The following is a 12,165-nucleotide window of genomic DNA, read 5'->3' as shown; positions in this document are numbered from 1 at the left end:
TGCCTCCCCCCATAGACCCCCCCCACATCACCCAAGGGAGTGGCATGTGGTCCCTTTGGGGGTCTTCCTGGGAAACCTTCCTTTCAGGAAGGCCAACCTGAAAGTACCCCGGGGGCCACGTGTCTCAGCAGGAGCCCCAGCTGGGACTCAAGAGACAGAAACCATATAACCCAGCATCCCCCATGGAGCTGGCACCATGGCTGTGATGCAACCTGGGCGCCCAGGCCCCATCCTCCCAAGTGCTCACTGAGAACCCCAGCCCGGCCGGAGGGTCAATGTGTCACCCCAGATGCCTGCTCCTGGCCACCCTCCATCCACACAGGACAAGGCTCCTTGTCAGATGCAGAAAACCCACTTACAGAGGTAAACAGATAGAAGCCTTGGGGACATAGGGGATAATTCTCCAGGAGAAACCAAGGGCAGGCCTGTAGGTGACTGCACCCTCATAGGGACCACCACTGCCAGCCCCTCTCCCAGCCAGGCCTGCCACACGTCCAGGAGCCTCCCTGCCTTCCCTAGGGAAGAAATTCCTCCCCATAAATCCTGGCCTCATCTCCCTATCTCTGACCCAAACCCAAAGAAACAAGCCAGCATCCACACAATCATCTCCAGGTCAGCCTGAAGCATCTGTGCTGACACCTCATGGGCTCCAGGCCTTCCGAGGAAGAAGGAGTTTGTTTACACCAGGATAGTTAAGGGTGCACATGGGAAGGTCCCTCCATAAAAAGGAGTGCCTTCCCGCTGAGATGCACCCTGTACTCCTCCCCAAATGCCTTCCCTGGGGTCACCATGAGGTCCAGTGAGGGCCAGAACCCGCCCTATTCATCCTTTCAACATATAAACCATCACAGATTTAGAGACAACACTCACCCTCTGAGTGCAGGACAGTCTCCCAGGACCACCCTCAGGATCACCTCCCAGTACCAGTCCTAGGACCACCCCTAGGACCACCTCCAGACCATCTCTCAGGACCAACCCCAGGACCACCCCCATCACCACCTCCCAGGACCATCCCCCAGGACCACCCCCAGGACCACCTCCCAGGACCACTCCCCATGACCACCTCCCAGGACCATCCCCCAGGACCACTCCCCAGGACCACCCCTAGGACCACTCTCCAGTACTAACCCCCAGGGTCACCTCCTGGACCACTTCCCAGGACCATCCTACAGGACCACCTCCAGGACCACCTCCCAGGACCACCCCCCAGGACCACCTCCCAGGACCATCCCCTGGACCACTCCCAGGACTAACTCTCCAGTACTAACCCCCAGGGTCACCTCCTGGACCACTTCCCAGGACCATCCTACAGGACCACCTCCAGGACCACCTCCCAGGACCACCTCCCAGGACCACCTTCCAGGACCACCCCCAGGACTAACTCTCCAGTACTAACCCCCAGGGTCACCTCCTGGACCACTTCTGATGGTCATTTCACAGGTGGGACCACATTTCAAGGGGTCCTTTCAATCAGTTGTTTCTAATGAAGGATGCCCACTCCCCTTCTGGAGATGGTGTGCTGTCTCTGCAGCTGCTTATACATAGTACCACTGTGGACCCTCATAGCAGCCACTGCCTGCCCTCCCTCCCCAGTGGAGGCCGCACTTGTGTCTTCTGATTCACCCCAACTCGATCGTGTTGTGAAGACAACGGTGGTGGAGGGTGCTGGGGAGCCCTCTTCTTCACCCCGTGCCCCTGGAGACTGTTTCGTCCCACCAGCTCCCCCGCCAGCCTGTGCGAACCACCCCTTCCCACCCCTCCCTCCAGGCCGGGGTTGCTCTGCCCGCTTAGACTGCTTTTCAACACCACCAACCACGTTACACAAAGCTCGATTTCACGTGCCAGAAGAGCTCTGGCAAACAAAACATATTTGTATTATATAAATAAAGAGCATGTTCAAGAAAGTGTCAGGCCTGCCATCACCAGCGCCTGGATCCCATTTCCAATATTGGCTAAAATTTGAAACCATCAACTTTGTAAAAAAAAAAAAAAAAAAAAAAAAAAAAAAAAAAAAAAAAGTTTATTTTTTTTCACTCTGGGGAATGGAGTGGTTCTTGATTGTCCTCAAAGAATGTCTTTTAATATTATGCACATTTAGAAACGTGCTTCTGAATCATGGGTCCTAGGCGTGAAGCACTCTCTGAAAGCATGAAGATGCAGTGAACTCCGTCTCAGGTACATGACGTGGACGTGAAGTCATGCGGGCACTGCTCTGTCCCTACTGTGTCCACGTGAAGAACATGACCTGAAAGCTCTGAAACGCCCTGGCTTTTCTCACCGGCAGCGTCCGTCATTGTCTTGAAGGAGTCTCGGGACACGTGTGTCGCTCTGAGCGAACAGCAGCTCTCTTCAAGCTCCGGGATGGGAATGTGCTGATGTCTGCAGCCCCCACCCCCCGGCGTTCAGACGGATGTCTTCCTTTACAGAAGGAAATTCATTCTCCTCATCTCACATCCTCCCGGGCACCAAAGTAGACACAGAATGGCCGGCGTCGGGCCACCAGCACAGACGAGAGAGCTGCAAAGCCCCGCGGTGGACGTGAAGGCACGCAGGTGCACACGGGGTCCCCGTGAAGGAGACAGCACCGCAGGACCAGTCACTGGGGCCAACAGCCCTCCAGGACAGGCCACACGGGGCACAAATGATCTCCAGGTGGGAGCCACCAAGATAGGCACAGGGTCTTGGCGTCGGTGGAGGCCACACCAGGTTTCCAGTGGGGTCTTCACACCCCTACGGGCCTGGAGCTACACCTGGCTGCGTGACGGGTTCAGCCAGGTGCAGAGCATCAGTGTCTGTGCTCCTGAACTGTGTAGACAGCTGAGCCTGCTGTCCAGAGGAGACTACGAGTGGACAGCATCTTATAAATCACTAGCCGGCTCCTCCCACCATGTTCTGGACGCCACATGAGGACCAGACGTACAGGACGGCCCTGCTCCAGAGGGGAAGAGGGGGCGTACCGTAAGTGTGCATATGTGCACGTGGACACACACTCCCTGTTAGTTCCGTAGAGAGTTGATGGGAAAATAAATGGAAACTCCCTTTAAGAGAAGAAAAGTTTCCCTTTAGGTGCAGGAAAGGAGCCGGGCAGGAGGGAAGGAGTAGAAATGGGACTTTCCTGAGTGTTCCCTGTTTATGGCTTCAGCCGGAGAAGTATATACATTTTTACAGATAAAATGTAATAAAAGAAACTAGCAGTCGTCACCACTGAAAAAAAAATGGAACAGACCGTAGTCCATGTTGGACACATAACTATGGGAAATGACCACAGGGAGCTTGTTTTTTTTTGGTGACTTTATTGGGGTACAGTTGACATACCACACATTGCACACTTAAAGTGTGCAATTTGGCGAGTTTGGCTGCATGGACCCATGCGTGAAGCCATCGACACGGTCAAGATAGTGAACTTCCTCCTGTCTCTCGGGGGTCCCCAGACAAGGATGGACCCACTGTCTCCCAAGAGGAGCTTGTGTTTTTCTGGAGGTTCATCTACAAGGTCACGCAATCGGTACTCTGTTTGGGTCTGGATGCTTTCGCTCTGCAGTTATTCGGAGGCCCCTCCGTGTCAGTTCAAGGGTTGATGGTCTCACAGATTGCTGATAGCATCCCACTTTGTCAGCATTGCACAATTTATTTTTTATACATTTACCTCCTAATAAGGATTTGGGGTGTTTACAGTCATTCGCTGTTACAAATAAAGTGGGTACACTTTCTGTGTCCCGTCGTGGTCTAGATAGCTCCTCCTCCTCTCTCAGGTGGGTACGAAGGAAGGGAATTGCTAAATCACAGGGAATTGCTAAATCACTTTAATATTTTGAGAAAACACCAACCATGCTCTGTGGCTGTGCCGTCCTGCATCCCCGCCAGCGTGTGAGTCTCGGCCCTCCACACCCTCGGCCCCAGGCGAGCTCATCCTTTGCGGATCTCAGCCTCTCTAGTACGTGTGTCGTGGCGTCTCGTCGTGGTCTTCCTTTGCCTTGCCCTGACGACTAACGACTCCGACCATCTCTTCACGTGCTTACTTGCCATCCTTCCATCTTCTCTGGAGGAGCTCACAATTTTTGACTGTTTTTCATCAGGTTATTTGTGTTCTCGCTGAGCGTTGCGAGTCCCTTAAACACTCTCAAGATTCAAGTCCGTTACGAGATACAAGATTTGCAAATATCTCCTTCTTCCAGCAGCATCTTCCAAAGAGCAGAAGTTGAACAAGTTCAAGTTATCAATCGGAGTGTGTGTCTGTGGGTATTTTACTCTGAGATCACGCTCTGAGACCCTAAGGAACCTGTGCTTTACCCAGAGGTCTTAGAGATTTCTTCTGTTTTCCTCTGGAGTCCGTCTTCTCTGATTATACATTTATGTTTCTGATCTTTTTGGAGTTAATTTTTGTATGTGGTGCAAGGCTTGGACCAAAGATTTCTTGTTTGTTTGTTTTTGGCATCTGGATATACGATTTTTCCAGATTCTTCTTATTCCAGTGAATGGCCTTTAAAAGCTTTTCAAAAATCAGATGTCCATGTATGTGCAGATCCACTTCCACGTTCCTGAGTCTGTCCTACGGGTCTGCCTGCCGCCTCTCTGGCTGAACCTAGTGCTCTGCTCTGTTCACAGTAGCTCCGTAACAAGTCTTGAAATCAGGTAGCATTTGTTTCTCAGTTTTGTTCTTCTTTATTAAATTTGTTTTGTTGCTCAAGATCCTTTGCATTTCCAAACGAATTTTCGGATCAGAGGCAGCCTGGGTGGATTAGCGGTTTAGCACCACCTTTGGCCCAGGGCCTGATCCTGGGGACCCGGGATCGAGTCCCACGTCGGGCTCCCTGCATGGAGCCTGCTTCTCCCTCTGCCTGTGTCTCTGCCTCTCTCTCTCTCTCTCTCTCTGTGTGTGTGTGTGTCTCTCATGAATAAATGAATAAAATCTTTAAAAAAAAAAAGAAAGGAAATATACTAATATAAATAACAATGGAAAGAAGTAGAAATCCTAGACTTTTTTGTTGTTGTTGTTGTTGTTTTTACTTCATGAACATCTAATTTACTAGCTAGTTACAAACAGGAAAGAAGAAAGTTTACAAAAGGAAGAAGCCCGGCTGACAGCACGGCCGTCCAGTGATAAGAATAAACAGCACCCGCAGTGAGACGGGGAGACCGTGTGCCCCCGACAGGTGCGGCAGGAGCGCAGCGTCACGGCTCTGCCCGGAGGCCTGAGCCCAGCCTGGACTGAGGAGCATCGATGGCAGGATCCTCACAAGGGCCAGACTCAGAAAGCAGAGACAGACTACAGACCCGTTCCAGACTGAAGGACGGACTCTAGAAAGCGACAACAATCCCGAGGTTGCTGGGGCCTGGATGGCTTTGCTAGAAAAGACACCACGGAGGCAGCAGGTAGATCTCGTCCCAGGGCTGTGTCTCGGGAGGCGGCGATGCCCGGGGGGCCCCGGCCCCCCGCCTGGTGGTTATGGGAATCACGGCTGCACGGAGCGCGGCCCGGGGGGCGGGAAGTACACACGCACACATCCGTGGGAGCAGTGCCAGGCTGGCAACGTGCCCCTTGTGGCTTTCAAGGACGAACAGTGCTCTGTACGGTGCTTCCAACTTTCCTGTAAGTTTGTCATTATTTGAAAAACAAATGGGGTTTAATTTTTTTTAAGATTTTATTTATTTATTTGAGACAGAGAGAGAGAGAACACGAGCAGAGGGAGCAGCAAAGGGAGAAGCAGACGCCCTGCTGAGTAGAGAGCCTGATGTGGGGCTCGATCCCAGGACCCTGAGATCATGACCTGAGCTGAAGGCAGACGCTCCAACGGAGCCCCCCAGGTGCCCCTCAAATGTGGTTTTAAAGAAGCCAGTTCATTCTATTCTCCCAAAACGCTGGGATTTCTGAGAGCAGCTCCTTCTGTTCTAGGAGAGAGCCCCTCAAGGACCTGCCAATGCTCTCATTCCAGAAGCAGAAGAAAGAAGGGCATGTCTTTGTGGGTTCTGGCGAAGGCCACCACACGTCTCCAGCCTAAGCCTCATGTGCCCTCTTCGTGTGGTCAGCCCCAGTGTACACCTGGTTAGACTGTCACGTCATGCCTTCCCTTACTTGTCTAAAGTCCTGCTGTATCAGGAGCAGGTTATGAGTAATTCCTCTGCCCCATCACGGGCTGGCTCCTTCCAAGTCCCCTGGGCACAACGGGTGCGCTGATTGCTCCCCTGACACGGAGGAGGGCACCTCGGGACGGCAGGGGGCAGGTGCCAGTGCCCGCACCGGACAGAAGTCCTTCCTCCGGGCAGCTGGGATGCCCCGTGCAGGTCACCGGAAGGCCCCTTGTGAGCACTGAAAGAAGAGCTATTTTAAAATGTAGGTACCTGCCCTGAGGCACCATCGGCCACCCCCAGAGCCAGAGTGGTTTAACGGAGAACCCGTGCCCCCCCGTCACCGCACAGAGAAGGCTCCGTTCCCCAGCCGCTCAGGTTGGAGACGCCCGCTCACGGGATCTCTGCTCCATGAACCCGGCGCTCTCCGACCTGCTGCTTCCCCCAGCTCCGCAGTCAGAGGTGCCTCTTTAAATTCCGCACGAGAGATAATTTTGTAAAGTAGACAACTAATATCATAAAGAATAATCTGTTTTCATTAACAGTGTGGTATTTGTTGCCTAGACTACAAAAACAACTGAATAGCAATAATCACCATTTAAAAACTAGATTTTTTTTTTTAAAAAGAACATTTCGCTGCAATCACCAAATTGTATATACAGGCAAATGAAAGAGGCTAATTCAGGTAATCACTGAATAAAATCACAAAACTCTCCCTTTGCATAAAATGTTGGCGTCTGGTTGGTGCACGTTGGCTACTTCTATCGACTGAGTTACCAGGCAGTTGCTGAGCTTTTATATTGGAACGACACCAGCCACCTAGAGGACACCACACCCCGAGAGGGTCAACCGCGGCGCCTGTGATCTGCTCGGAGCTTTGCTGGCCTCAAGGGTGTTCTCACGCGCGCCCGCTTAGGCCAGAGCACACATGAATTTCTGACAGCCGCGCTCCGACGGCCTTGCTGGGACCCGCAGTCAGAGGGGGGCCCCCCGAGGAGCGCCTGGAAAAGACAAATGCTTCCAGGAGGGCCTGAGCCGCGAAGGCAGATGGTGCCGGGCACGTCTAGGTTCCTAGACGTGCTTTGTCTTAAGCCACCACCGTGGGCGAAGACTCTAGATCACAGGAGGATGTGGGCCAAAGGAAAGACAGAGATTTTCGAAATATAGTTTTGTTTTCGGAAAGGAACAACAAGCCGGCCAGAGCGCCCTGGCCCCAGCTCCCGGCCCCCAGGCTGCCTGTGCCCCCACCCTCGGCTCAGGTGCAGATCCCTCACTCTTCCCCAAGGCAGAACCTGCACCTGCCACGGGTCTCATTTGCTGCCGCCCGCCCCCCCCCCAGCCACTCCTCGGCGGAGCCGCTCCTGCGCGGCGTGTGCCCGGCCCACCAGCGTGTGGCAGCCCTGCCTGCGAGCAGAGGGAGCTGTCCCCGGGCCACACGCCTTCTCCAGCAGGGACCCGTCGGCACCACTGTGTTCCACGTCTGCATGTTTTACGGTTTCATCCTCCACCCCACAGAGAGTGCTCCCTCTAAAGCGGTCAGGGACCTCTGATGCTGAGGGTGGTGACCTCGGCTCACTGGCCTCTTTCTTTGCCTCCTCCGACGGCACTGACCACGAGCTGGCCCCCCTTCTCTCCCCTCCTTCCCGTGGGGCAGACTCTCCTCTCCTTCACTGCACCCCCTCCCAGCCACCCCCTGCACACTGGCCTGTTCTTGCAGTGACCAAGGCTGAGCCGTCGCCTGCTCTGGGCTAATGGGCTCCAGATCACGTTCCGCACCCCAGTTCTCGAGCCTCGCCACACAGCCAAGCCCTGGCCAAGCGTCTGCATCTGCCTCACCCCCCGCCCCCCACCAAGGCATCCCCGGGCACAGTCACTACCTTCTTCCTGCACCTTCTCTGACTCCGAGATCCATGACTCATTTCAGAAGCTGGAGACCCACGTCCTGCCAGTCACATGGGCCTGCCACCTGCCCCACATGGGCTGGGGCTTCTCCTGCTCCCTCACCCCTCCCTGTGCTTCAGGCTCACCTCACCCTCCCGCTGTTGTCCGAGCAATCACCATGAGCCCCCCACGGCCTCTGGTTGTGCCCTGCCTCCCACTGAGAGCCACGCCCCGCAGGGCCCCCCATCACGCAGTCCCACCAGTTTCCCGTCACCCACAAGTCCAACTCCTATGCATGGCATCCTCTCTACTATGATATGCAAGGTGCAACTGGCTCGTGGTCTGCAAGGGTCCCTCACATCCTGCCCATGCTTGGGGTCAGCTCAGCCCCCATCTCCAGAGCCTGAGAGGTGAGCAGGTGAAGAAAGTGCATGGGTCCCCCCACCTGTGGACAGTGGTTGCTGAGGGACACAATAACCCAGGTGGGAGAGTCAGGAGTGACCACCCAGCTCATAACCATTCCCACGAGCTGGACTGTCCCTGCAGATACAACAGGACTGTGCTGAATCATCAGCAATCCCCTCTCGTGCTTGTTCCTCCACCTGAACTAACCTGTTCACACCTTAATTATCGTAAAGCAAAGGCAGTCGGCTGTAGGGACAGCAAGGAGCCACAGGGGCTGTGTCACGCTGCGTCCTGAGAATGCCTGCAATTGTAGTTTGTGCTCTAGGCCACCAGCATCTTCACAGGAATGACCGCCCTCCCGCCCCCGTGACTCCGATGGGGTATCCCCAGCCCCACCCCCCGCCCACATGCTGCAGGCCAGTGGACCCACCACAGCTGTGGTGTGTGGAGGGGTCTTGGTGACTGTCACCTGCAGGCCACCCCAGCTGGCACCCCCCCTCCCACGGGGGTCCCCAAAGAGGCAGACAGTCTGGAGGCCACAGGGAGAAGGACGCATGATGCACACTGACCTCTCCAGGCCCCAGGCCAGGCTGACTGTGGCGTTAACACACTGCAGTGGAGGAGACACTTCCAACACCTGCCTCACAGGTGAGGAGCAGGAAGCTAGAGGAGCTGAAGTAACTTGTCCAAAGTCAGGGGGAGTTCTTGCTGGGCCTGAGCAGGAGTCCCAGTTCTGCGTTCCAACCTATAGGGCGGAGGAGGGCGTGGGGGCAAAGACGGGGAAGGGAGGCACCAGCCGCCACGGCAGCAGGAGGGACAGCCTGCAGGTGCAATCAGCAGGTGGCTTCTCCAGAGGCGCCACCAGGAGCCCACGGGGACCCGCGGCATCCCAACACTGGGAGGTGGTGCTCCTGTAGCCAGGGTCAGAGTCAGAGAGCTTTCCCCCAATCTCCTCCCAGGGGCAGGTGCCCTGCAGCCTCCTGCGTGCTCACCAGGGGGCGCCATGCCCACGCTGACGGAGCTGACCGCAGGGCCACAGCCCACCCAGAGGTGAGCATCGGCCTGATTTCAAAGCAGGAGCTGCTTCCACGTGCTCTGCTTGTCAGAACGAGCCCATCTGGGGGGCTTGTCCCAAATGTGAGGTGCTCCCAGCTCCGTGAGATCAGAGCCAGCAGCAGCTGCGGAACTGCGGGGTGAGCTGTCCCGGGAGGAGAAGGAGGCCCTTCCAGAGGAGATGGGACGGCCCTCGGCTCACGGGGCAGGGTGGAGGGCGCCCCAAGTGTCACGCCGGGTGAGATTCCTGGTCCATCTCTTTGCTCTGACTCAGGCCATTTATTATAACTCAACATGGCCTGACACCTGGGTGGCTCAGTGGTTGAGCATCTGCCTTTGGCTCAGGTCGTGATCTCGAGGTCCGGGGATTGAGTCCCACATCGGGCTCCCCGCAAAGAGGCTGCCTCTCCCTCTGTCTGTGTCTCTACATGAATAAGTAAATAAAATCTTGAAAAAAAACCAACAACATTGCAAATCAAGCAAGTGAGACAGAGTTTGCATCCAGGACACCAACTTTCACTCCTGGATCAGGAAAACACCACAGAATGCTCTCTGGGCCAGGACGCAGCCGACCTCACGTTCCTGAGGCCAGTGCTTTCACAGCTGGTTTTGGGAAGCAGCCTGAAGTGGGCGCCTGGAGATCCAGTCTGAGGACCCCAACCCGGAGGAAGGTCCTGACCAAGGAATAATCACAATATGTGAAGATGGTCGTCCAGGGCCTTCGCCTTGGTTCCTCACTTGTAACACGAGGGCGAGGACGCCCCCGGCTTCTCAGGGCTCACCAAGCTTTAAATGAAGTGATGTGGGGATTCCTGGGTGGCGCAGAGGTTTGGCACCTGCCTTTGGCCCAGGGCATGATCCTGGAGACTCAGGATCGAATCCCACGTGGAGCTCCCAGTGCATGGAGCCTGCTTCTCCCTCTGCCTGTGTCTCTGCCTCTCTCTCTCTCTCTCTGTGACTATCATAAATAAATAAAAATTTAAAAAAAAATTTAAATGAAGTGATGTGTGTTAACGCTCTCCTGAAAATGACCCTGACACCCAGAGAATATCACAAGCAGGAGATGTGAGCACATTTTCCTGTCTGGGTGACAAATACTAACTCATTTATTCAGCAGGAAATGGGTCGGACGACAGGAAATAAATCAGAACGACACAGCGGGCGTCCTCGTCTTGGAGATGCGTTCTCCGCTGACCCTGGACAGAAGCCGGCGATGATGTGGTGCTGCTCTGGGGTCACATTCTTTCGAGTGAGATATTGCGATAAAATCTAATAATGACACTATGTTTGTTCTGTTTTGCTGTTTCCCGTTGTCAAGACAAAGAACAGTTGTCTCAATCTGAAGTTTTCTCCTGCTGCTTTTTCCACAGATCCCTGGCACATGGGAGCAGTGTCCCCCCTGGGGGGCCGTCCTTGTAAGGTGGGGGCCTCAGCAGGGTCCCGCAGGAAGCCCACCCCTCACAGGGGACTGAGGATCGGCATGGCCCAGACAGAGCAGGACAAATTCATGCAGAATTCAAGCTCCTGAAGCTAAAATGCAGATCAAAGGGGCCCTGGGGGGCACCAGGTCCCCAGCACCAGACAGACGTAAAAGCAAACCATCCCAGACACGACACAGCCCAGGAGCAGCAGAGCAGAGCCCAGAACCCAGCGACGGGAAGCCTCTCAGCAGCCATGTCACACTCGAGAAAAACCACAGCTTCAAAAATGCACAGAACCCAAGAACATAAGTGGGGAAATCTTTAAAAGAAAGTTTGGACAAAGGATGGACCCTCACTGCACAGTGGCACCCCAGGGGAGGAGAATCCTGGGCTTGGGGTGCAGGGAGAGCCCACCACAGCTGGCTGGGCAGGGAGCACGCAGAAGCCCCCACTGCTGTCCACACTGCACCCAGGGCACCCTTCCCTCACCAGCAGCCCACGCGCGGGCTGAAGGCCTCCCTGTCTGCACTGGGGCCCCAGGACAGGCCTGCCGGGGGGGAGCGGCTTCACTGCATTTCAGGCAGGCCTCCTGCCCTAGCACCTGAGGGGCTCCAGGATCAGAATTTGAGAACCAGCTGCTTGGAAAAGTGGCCAGGGTCTTCCCTTCTGAGCCCTGTCATGTTCATGTGCCCCTTCAGGGACCCACAGCTATCACTGTGCACCTGCTGCTGACCCGGTCCTCCCCTGGCGGACGGGGGGCGTGAGTAGAGTACAGAGCCCCTTGCCCCTGGGTAAGACTGTGCTTGTGGTACAGGGAGGCAGGGGGTAGGAGAGCCCCCCGCAGATCCTCAGCCCCAGGAAGGCTCAGCCACTGGAGGGAAAGAGAGGGGCCCCTCCACCTCCACTCACGGGGCCCCTGCCCGGAGCCACACACACACACACACACACATACACACACACACACACACAGGCTCCGCAGGCGGGCACAGACCTGGTGCGGAGGGCAGGGAGGCCTGTCTGCCCCGGGCCCCCTCTGAGCTGGAGGTGCCCCGCACTCTGGGACCTCCTCCTTCTCTGCAGGCCCGGCCCGAGGGGTTGGCGCCCTGAGACACCCCAGCCCAGTGGTTGAGCATAGGCCTTTCTGTCACTCACCTCCTCTCTTCGAGGCGTCCTCACCCGGCAGCTGATTAACAATCCCAGTAAAAGGTGAGCTGTCAGCCTGGACCCCACACCCTCCGCCCAGGGCCTCCTCTGTCTGGAGATGTCACTCAACACCAGGGCCCCAAAGACGAGCCACACCCGAGCTCCGTCCTGTCTCTGAGTGAGCCCCACCTCCCAC

The 12,165-nt window shown here is 55.7% G+C and overlaps 1 long non-coding RNA gene across 4 annotated transcripts in view; it reads right to left on the bottom strand.

Annotated features, from left to right (window-relative positions):
- Positions 1 to 12,165, bottom strand: part of LOC140635892 (uncharacterized) — a 55,692-nt gene that overhangs the window by 22,069 nt on the left and 21,458 nt on the right. The window lies entirely within an intron of this gene.

The sequence above is a fragment of the Canis lupus genome, chromosome 1 (genome assembly GCF_048164855.1).
Source record: "Canis lupus baileyi chromosome 1, mCanLup2.hap1, whole genome shotgun sequence".
NCBI lineage: Eukaryota > Metazoa > Chordata > Mammalia > Carnivora > Canidae > Canis > Canis lupus.
The sequence above is the reverse complement of the archived record's forward strand: the minus strand, read 5'-3'. Positions and strand labels throughout refer to the sequence as shown.